Here is a 10,182-nt window from a genome sequence, read left to right as displayed (position 1 = left end):
TGTGAAAATAGGTTGTTTACATTTTGGTGTCATATCTTGTCTCCCCTGCGACTGCTCCCAAATTTAACTGAATATGTACAATAAGAAACAAAGATATTATACAAATTGTGGATGATTTTCTGCTTGCAGAGCTTTAAATGGATAACAATTAAGTTTTGCACTTATATTGCAAACTCCTAAAGTGCAGCTTCTCAAACATCTTAATAATTATCCTACATACAAGAAAATCTTTCCTAGCACATCTAAATAAGAATGTTGTTTTTGGTAGGGCTCCTGAACTTTTAAAACTGTCTTCCAAACTTCAGTGGGCAAACATTTTTTTTTACCATGCAGATTCGCTGGATACATTTCTGCTGTTTGAACTGCTGTTAAAGTCACACAAACCTACCTGAAAAGAAGTTGGTAGCCTACCTCCATGTAATACATCAGACAGATACTGCCTGCCTAGCCCTCATACAAATACATCAAAAGAAAATGGGTTTATAGCAGGCTTCCACAACAGGTGCCGATGGTCAGGAATCCTGGGAGTTGTAGTCCAAATCATATGGAGGGCACCAGGTTGGGGAAGGCCAGTTTATAGTATTTTCTTTTTCAGGGAAATCAGGGTTGTTGTAGCTATTTTGGTCTTATAGAATAGGTAAAATTCCATCTCTGTTGGACTAGTCAATTAAAACACCAGTTTTGCACCATGTCCTGCTTATGGGTCCCTGGTTGGCCAATGTGTGAACAGAGTGCTGGACTAGATGGACCCTTGGTCTGATCCAGGATAGTTCTTATGTTCTTAAAACAAATTATTGATCTCATAAAATCATTTCTCCTATTTTCTGTGCTCCTCATTGAATGCCAGAGTTGATAATCAGCACAAAAAGTGGGAACAGGGTGTCCTGGTGCATCATTAGACAAAGGAAAAATTGTGTTACCTTAACATTGCTTTCCCCCTGCTTCTGCCCCATGATACTTCCTCTTTCTTCACACAGGGGAAGAAAGAGGAATTAAACAATAACCACTTGGGCCATTCAGTGGATGTTTTTATCATGCTGCTTTTCCTGAACACAGCAGGAAATGGCGGCACATTACATTTCAAAAATAAAATATAAAAATCAGATTTACCAGGGTCTATTTTGTAACAGAAAGAAGGAACAAGAGATGCATGGGAGGTGGACGATGCAAAAGGACCCACGAATATCCATAAGTGGGGAGTAATGCATGTGTGATAAAATGCTCATCTGATGATACTCTTAGTTTGTACATATTGGAGCAAAAGGGCTAAATCTGATTTCTGATCCATTCAGTGGAAGAGGTAAGTTGCACCTGTTGTAGAACCATTGTGCTAAAGCATCCTAGGTTAACCTTCCAGAAATAATTTCCAGAATCTCTTCTATGCTGGAAGACCCTGCATTTTGTTGCTAAGATCCTCCAAAAGAATCCAGTGCAACAAATGCACAGACTAGACTGATAATACAAATCTTACCTTAACTCAAATTCCAAATTTTTCAGGTGCTTCCTTAACTGAGCTGCTTCGGAGATGGTGAAAGCTATTTCTTGTAGACTTGATGGCAATCAAGGCAATTCTGCCAAGTGATAACAAATGCTGGCATCTTTGAAAATAATACAGCTATTTCTCTATAAGACGCATATATTTTTTCCTAGAGTGGAGATAAAATGTCATTTTCAGATAACTTTTCTGCTGAAAACATCTTGCTGATATGCAGTATTTCCTGAATGTTGGCCCTGTTCAGATTTTGCCTAAATGTTATTGTGGAAAATAAAACTGATGTTAATGTGATGTTATCTACAAATGTATGGTAATTTCTACTCTCTTAACATACATACATTAATTTAATGGGAACCTTGCTTTTCAATAGGGCCTCTCTACTGCTCCGTCACTCCAAATCCAGATGTGTCTCCTTCATAAAGTCTTATGTCACCCCAAAATGGGACCTACTGTTCACTTTCTGAGATCCACACATAAGGTCACCTTGAACTGTCACATGGGAAATAACTCCATCCTTTGCCTTCCATTTCTCCCTTTGCATTTCTCTGTTCAGTGCCTCTGTGTCAGGGTCCGGGGCATGGGCAGCAGTGGAACCGGCAAACAGAGTCCAGGCAGGGCCAGAGGCAAAAGACAGGGTCCAGAGGCAAACAGGGTTTGGAGTCCAAAGGCAAAACAGAGTCCAAGCCGGGCCAGAGGCAAAAGACATGGTCCAGAGACGAGCAGGAATCAGCGTCTAGGGGCAACAGGGTTCAGGCAAAGCAAGGTCTGGAATCACAGGCAGTCAGGAAAGGGCTACATCAGGCACAGGAGACCATGTTGCTGTGGCAAAGGCTGGAGTGGACATGCAGTTCTTATATAGCCCTTTCCTGGCTGCTCCCAGCTGGTCTGCATCAGTCCATCTGGGAGTGCTTGCTGATATGGGCCTGGGTCCTGCAACTACTCTGCAGCTGGTAAGGTGCACTGCGGCCGTCAGGTGGTGCTGCAAGACAGAACCTGACACTCTGAGAGATGCATCTATGGAGGTCACTCACAGTAATATCATGCAACCAGCATTGAAATGCAACCAGTCAGGGAAATTCCTGGTTTAAGCTGGCTTGCAGCCATATTGTTGGCCAGTCCCTCTGCAAAGCCTGTCATTCATACTGGGATTTAACAATGGCTGTCGCTGTCAACATTGAGGTGATTTGAAAGATATCTTTGGATATGAAAGAAGAACCATGAAAAGGAGATGTGTGAATCACACCTTCATTTTCTTTACCCCATTGAGCAACATTGACTAACTGCCATTGTTCTGTTTGAATTGCAGCTTCTGCTCCTCCCCCCCTCCTTTTCAGGTACTTCAAGCCTCCAGTTTGCTGCAGTTTGCAACTTGAAGAGGAGAAGCAACTTAGCTCTCTGAGAAGCCATTGAGCAACATTGACTAACTGCCATTGTTCTGTTTGAAACCTACTCTTGATAGGCTATCTCTATCTAACTACCGACCTGTCTCTTTGTTGCCGTTTGTTTCAAAGATCCTGGAGCGTGCGGTCTACTCTCGCTGTCTTGACTTTCTTTCTAGTAACTCTGCTTTGGATCCATTTCAATCTGGATTCCGTCCTCTGCATTCCACCGAAACAGCCCTTACTAAGATCACCAATGATCTCCTTACTGCCAAGTCTAAAGGCCATTATTCCGTTCTTATTCTCCTTGATCTAACTGCAGCCTTTGACACGGTTGATCATGATCTTCTCTTAGATTCCCTTCATGACCTTGGATTTTGTGGCTCTGTCTATAACTGGTTTGCCTCCTATCTAGCGGGTCGCTCTTTCAGCGTGTTGGCTAATGGCAGCTCGTCTTCCTCCTTTCCCCTTTCAGTAGGGGTTCCGCAAGGCTCGGTGCTTGGCCCGTTGTTGTTTTCCTTATACATGTTGCCCTTGGGCAAGCTTATTCAATCTCATGGCCTCCAATATCATCTGTACGCCGATGATACACAACTATATCTGTCATCTCCGGAACTTTCTCCTGATGTTCACGATCATATCTCGGCATGTCTTTCAGATATCTCAGCTTGGCTGCTTCATCGTCGCTTGAAGCTTAACATGGCAAAGACTGAATTGCTTGTTTTTCCTCCTAAACCTTCTCCTCATCTCTCATTCTCTCTTACTGTCAATGATGTTACGCTTACTCCGGTCAAGGAAGCTCGTAGCCTTGGCTTTATCTTCGACTCCTCGCTCTCCTTTATTCCTCATATTGAGGCAGTAGCTAAATCTTGTCGATTTTTCCTGTATAATATTGCCAGGATTCGATCATTTTTGTCTGTCTCTTCTGCCAAGACGCTTGTTCATGCACTGGTTATTTCACGGTTGGACTACTGCAACCTTCTTCTCTCTGGCCTTCCTTCTTCTCACATCAGTCCGTTGGTTTCTGTTCACCACTCTGCCGCAAAGATCATCTTCTTGGCTCGCCGCTCCGACCATGTTACTCCGCTTCTGAAATCTCTTCATTGGCTTCCAATTCACTTCAGAATCCAATATAAACTTCTCCTGTTAACCTTCAAAGCTTTTCACGGTCTAGCTCCTTCCTATCTCTCCTCTCTCATCTCACACTATTGCCCCGCTCGTGCTCTTCGCTCCTCTGATGCCATGTTTCTCGCCTGCCCAAGGGCCTCTACTTCCCTTGCTCGGCTTCGTCCATTTTCGTCTGCTGCCCCTTACGCCTGGAACGCTCTTCCAGAACATTTGAGAACTACAAGTTCAACCACAGCTTTTAAAGCTCAACTAAAAACTTTTCTTTTTCCTAAAGCTTTTAAAACGTGATGTTGTGCAGACTTCTACTGTTACTTTCTACTGTTAGTTTTTCCCTACCCACTGCCTGCTTACCCTACCCTGTACCTGTTTGCATTCTCTTCCCCTCCTTATTGTTTTACTATGATTTTATTAGATTGTAAGCCTATGCGGCAGGGTCTTGCTATTTACTGTTTTACTCTGTACAGCACCATGTACATTGATGGTGCTATATAAATTAATAATAATAATAATAATAATAATAATAATAATGTCTGATGCCACCACCCAAATTAAGTGTCACTAAGGTTAATGGGAATTTTTCATTAAAGCCACCAGACCTTAACATTTAGTATTTAAAACTTTGGTTTAAATGAATTAAATAACTATATTCCAAGAACGTGAAATGAAGCTTCAGAAGCTTTGCTAACAAAATTACTGCTTAAGACAAGATATGAGCACACCCACAAAATGGCAGTTATATTACAATTCTGGCTTACAAATAAAATATATGCCTAAAACGGTGAGGGGAAAAGATAAAAGAAATTGAGTGTATACTTCTCTGTACTGATATTTTCTTTGATGTTGGAATAAAAGGATGGTTAAATGGAAGGTAAAATAAAAAGCCCAAAATTAGTACTGAAATGTAATAGTATTCCCCCTTTTCATTAGAGAAAAATCTATAAAGACTGCAGTACTAAAGTATATTTCTTGAAACAGAGAGTACAACCAGGGAAAGTAGCTCTGATGAGATGAAAGGTAGCATCTGTAGTGCATTATTGTGCATCAACAGTCCCATGCTTTTAACTCCCATAGTGGTGTTTGTTAAGCCTTTTTGGCATGCCCATAAGAGCCTGAGAAGGTAATGACTTCTGCATAAATAAAACTCCTATCTTCAGTATTGCAAACCAGAGCATCAACATTTTTTTTCTTTTTTGCTTAAATTATTTTTTGAAGTCTGGGAAAAATAGGGGGACCCTTCAAAATATACACACAGTAGCTGCTTGAAGGCTTAGGAAAAGCAGAATATTTATTGTTAAGGGAGCCGAAACGGACGGCTCTCCTCACCGCACCGGGCGGGGACCCGGCACGGCTAGCCGAGGCCAACAGAGGCTCCTCGGCGCTGCGGTATCGTCCATTTGGTCCTTGCTTGTTTTTCCACATGTATATCATTTCCTAACCTCCTAGCATTTTCCTTAGTCTCAGATTAAACGTTCCAGATTCTACTAGACCAATAGCCCTCTTGATCTTCATCTTCATACTGCTGCTGACTACTTTAGACAAAGTGATATATACAGCAGTTTCAGGGCAATGTTTCTTTAACATTTTAAACGATAGACATATAAAACTATGTTTTTATGGAACAGTTAAATCATGCTAACATTCTCATTTGGATGTTGTTATGTGTGAAGCTAACATGCAAAGCTTTGGGACTGAATCATGTTCACATCTGTAGAATTAGCTCAAACTTGCAAAGATTGGGTTCAATCCAAAGGGGCCAGAGTAGGTTCACACTGACATTCCCTTGCAGTGGTAACCTGCCATGCTACATTCTGTGTTGTTCCTGAGGGTTCCCAAACCTTCAGGAAGACTTTTGGGGGCTGCAGAGGATCAGTAGGAAAGACCGGTGGAAAGACTTGTTCAATGAGAATAACTCTGCTCACAGTTGTTAGGATCTAACCTATTAATGACAATACTCTTACAAATACCTCAATTCTCTGAGCAGTGAGAAGTTCCCCCAGGCTTACTGTTAGATTACATTACATTATTGTTACCCAACTTTTCTGTCTATGGGCATAAAAAGCACTTTACAGGATTGCAAACAATAAAAATTAAATCATAAATAGCAATCATAAAAACATGTTACGTTTCTCATGATATGGGGGCACGTGTGTGGTTTTCCCCACCATTTTCTATTTTCCGGTTGTGTGCTGTCAAGAATTCCTCCACGTGACGGTGATTAGCGTAATACCAGCTCTTGAAGGTAGGACCGTGAGTAACACACCAGGCATGCTTCTTTGGCAACTGTCAACACTTCCTTTTCCAGCTAATGTCACACTGGAGGGCAGGTGAGAACCTCCCACCTCAGTAGTATTCACTCTGGAGGAGAGGGCCTGCTAAGTTCACTCACTGCCCAACGGCCTCTAGCCAGTCTTGCCCTCCTGTTCTGAGCATCTTCTTTGTCAGCTTCTCCACATGAGCGATTTATTGCATGTGTGATTGGTCACATGGAAGTTTGCGGGTCCTTTTCATGACGTTGTCAACCTCCAACGCCTCTTGAGCCGTTTCCAAGGAGGAATCCATTGTTTTATAAAATTCTTGAAATGCTGTAATAAATGGAGAACTCACTACAAAACAGTGCCATCTGCTGCCAGTAGAACTGAAACATATGGGAAGGAACTGTCAAAATGTGTGTGTGTGCGTGGGGGTGGGAAAATGTGCATATTTTGCCAATTGTTAAAACTGCTGAAGACTCCAGAAGACAAAGCCCCAGTAAGGCTGCAGGATTTTTGCTGAATGTGGAGACGCCCTAAGTATAGCTCAAAGCGATCCAGTCAGTGTGGAGGGGATGGGGCAACCAAAGACTCCCTTTCTTCTAAGTTGAGCGTATGTTGGATATGGAGACTGTTCCAAGTTGCACAGCAGCAGTAGCAGCATCTCTCTGGTATTGGCATAATGTGAGTATAGGATTGCTCTGAATATATATATATATATATATATATATATATATATATATATATATATTCTCTCTCTCTCTCTCTCTCTCTAATATAATTTTACTTTTTTGTGCATATAAACATGTTTGTAACTTCTGGAATCACAATCCCTTCCTTGTTGACTATGCTCATCTTAGAGGAGTGGGTGGAAATAAAATTGTTTGTTTAGTGATTAACACTTATCTCTTCCTTCACTCTGAAAGCTGAATAAGTAGCCCCATGCCTTTATTCTGTGGGTGCTTCCAGACAATGCTTTTATTGCTCTGCCTCATTCACGGAATTTCACATGGGCAGAGACAGGCTCCAGATGACTGATGTCTTCTATTCGTAGCCCTACCAATTTTCACATTGCTTCTGCTTTCCTTTTTCTTGCCATAGAAAACCTGTTAAGAAGAAAAAAGACAGAAGAGCCTTTGGATTGGTAGCAATACTACCAAACAGAATCCGGTCATTTAACAGAGGTTGCCCCACAGATCGTACCAGAAACACATACCATTCTAAAGGTGCAGTCCTGTGCATGTTGAGCATGGATAACTGGGGAATGGTGGGAGCTGTAGGGCTTTTTCTGTCTGAGGATGTAGAGATTGAGCTTTAAGCAATGGAATCCAAAGGCATGATCCAAACGCATAACAGAGTTCATACCACAGCATGTGTTTATGAATATGGTGTGTGTGTGTGTGGTGGGTGGGTAATGACTTTTCAGGTTTTGTGGGTGCTAAAACCCTTCTAAAATCCTGCTCATTTATTGTGAAACTCAGCAGCAGAAGCGCCAAAGCAAATGTTTTTCCTCCTGTACTGAACCCAACAGCAGCCCACCTTTCCTCTTTCAAGCAGTCCCAGTGCAGTGAAGCAAAGTGTGGAGAGCGAGAGCGACAGAGGACAGAGAAAGCTCTATGTGGGAGAAACTGATTACCTTTTATTATTCATCCATTCAGCTTGTGAGCTACCCTGTAGCTGAAGCTCTGAGGGTGATGGACATAAATACAAAATAAAACAAATCCATTTAAATTTAATTAAAAACTGAGGACAGCCACGAATGCAAGTTATCCGCTTTGAAAGAGAAATTAGTCAACAGTTTTGAAAGAGAATTCCCCCACCCCCATTGACTGAGCTTTGACACTTTCTTTTGTTTAACTGTTGCTTTATATCGACGGAGCAGAATCTTCGCCTTGCAGGGCACCCCAAACTCTTGGGGTTATTCCAGGGGGTGGGGCTTAGGCTCCAAGCCCCACCCTGAGAGGAAACCCCCTCAGAGGGCATCCCTGTTGAAACCTCCTGAAATAGTAGATAACAGCGGACATTCTCCTGCTAATCCCTGCCAGCAGAAGGGAGTGGAGGCTGGTGGCTCTGATGTTACTGGGGTGGTGAATCCTCTCTCGGTCACAGTCACAACCATCCCTTGTCTTGACGGCATTGGGTCAGCAGCGCAGGGGCGGTGCAAGGTGGTGCCCACCCCTCACTGGCGCTCCTTCTGAACATCTACAGCGTGAGGAGCACAATTGTAGGCTTTCCTGAAGGCGCTGGCGCCACCATCGCCACCCCACCCGCCCCACCCGCGCATACACACGGCAGCTCAGGGGCACCTGGGACCATCTGTGCCCCCTCTTCCAAAGATATCTATCTATCTATATATATAGATATATATATAGGCCTACTTTTTGTGTTTTTTTGGGAGGGGGTGTAAATGCGAAGGGTCGCATTAAAGCTAAATGGGGGGACAAGGGAGGGAGGAATGGGGTGCTCCACCCCCTTAATTTTTTTTTAAAAAAAACAAGGGTCCACAGAGGTGCAGAATTGGTCCAGCGACCTTTTTCGGCTTGCTGGTCCACTCTCTTCCCTGCCCAGCTGATGGCAACCAATCAGTGGTCGCACATAGGCTGTGGCATGCCTCACAGCAGCTCCGTAGCAAGAGCGACAGACGGCAGATGCTGTCGTCATTTCGCTCCAAGCTAAAAAAAGTTGGGGTAAGTGCCCGACTTTTTTAGAGCAGAGCTTTAGGGCTTTGCCCCTGGATTGCTTCAGAGTGGCGGCTACGTCATGTAGATCACCTGCCGCCACTCTGAAGCTACCATGGGGGAAAGCACCCATCTAGAGGAACCCCCAGTTAGAACTCTAAAGGCACTATCCAAGGTGCCTCTTTGCCCCCCCCCATTTTCCTTCAGTCTCACCCACCACTAGAATGTGCCCCCCCCCAAGAGTTTCTCTGAAATGAAATTTGGCCCTCGGGCTGAAAAAGATTCAACCACCCAGCTTTAATAAATAAAAGAACAGGAAATTTGGAGAGATGAACCATATCCTGTAGAAGTGATAAAACATCATCTGCCTCAACTCCTTTTTCTACATGGCTGCATTATCCTCTTTTATCTGGTTGTTATAGGCAGAACCCAGCCAACGCAATGCTGTTACACATCAATAACAATAAGAAAGCCTATAAATATGTAATTCTGATTATATTATCAAAGACAAACCTTTGACACTTTTAGCTAGCTTTTCAGAGCTAGCACTGATTCATTGCCTAGCTGCTAAGGCAGATCCTGTTTTCATGTTGCTTGGAGAAAAATGAAATTAACCCAAACAATGTGGGCTGAGGTTTATTCTCTTTATTTTACAACATGCTATTCTTGCAATAATGCTAACTGGATTTTGCTTTGTAGTAGATATTCTTTGTATTAATTCAAGGATGAACTCAGACTTGCTATTCAATCCTTGGGGCTGTCTTCACAGCACTCTGCTGCCAAACCCTGTGCTAGTGCTTGTGCGTGGTGGCAGCAAGTTGTCCTAATAAGAGGAGACAGCACGGGCTTTCTGGCAGCCATTAGAGGCTTACCGGGCCCACCCCTCCCCCTCCAGCGGCTTCCGGTGACCAATAGGAGGTTGCCTTCTGGCCAGGAATGCCCCTGGAGTGGCTCTAAGAGAGGACAGGCTGGCGGAAGAGCCAGGCTACCCTCACTCTGGCTGGAAAAGTCGGGTAAGTCCCCAACTTTTCAGCCACACATCATCACCTGTTTATCCTGGGGTGGCGTCGAATCTGTGGCTGAGTCATATAATTGACACAGCGTGGATTCGGAGCCACCTCAGGGTAAAGACAACGTCAAGGCAGCCCCCTTGAAAATAAACCAAGATGGGAGGAATAGTAACCTAAACACTTTTAGATTTGCTAAATACACTTCTTGCTGGGCATTCTTTGACTGTGATCCAAGGAGTTTTG

Source organism: Elgaria multicarinata, chromosome 6 (genome assembly GCF_023053635.1).
Source record: "Elgaria multicarinata webbii isolate HBS135686 ecotype San Diego chromosome 6, rElgMul1.1.pri, whole genome shotgun sequence".
In the NCBI taxonomy this organism is placed as follows: domain Eukaryota; kingdom Metazoa; phylum Chordata; class Lepidosauria; order Squamata; family Anguidae; genus Elgaria; species Elgaria multicarinata.
This window is presented reverse-complemented; position numbering follows the sequence as displayed.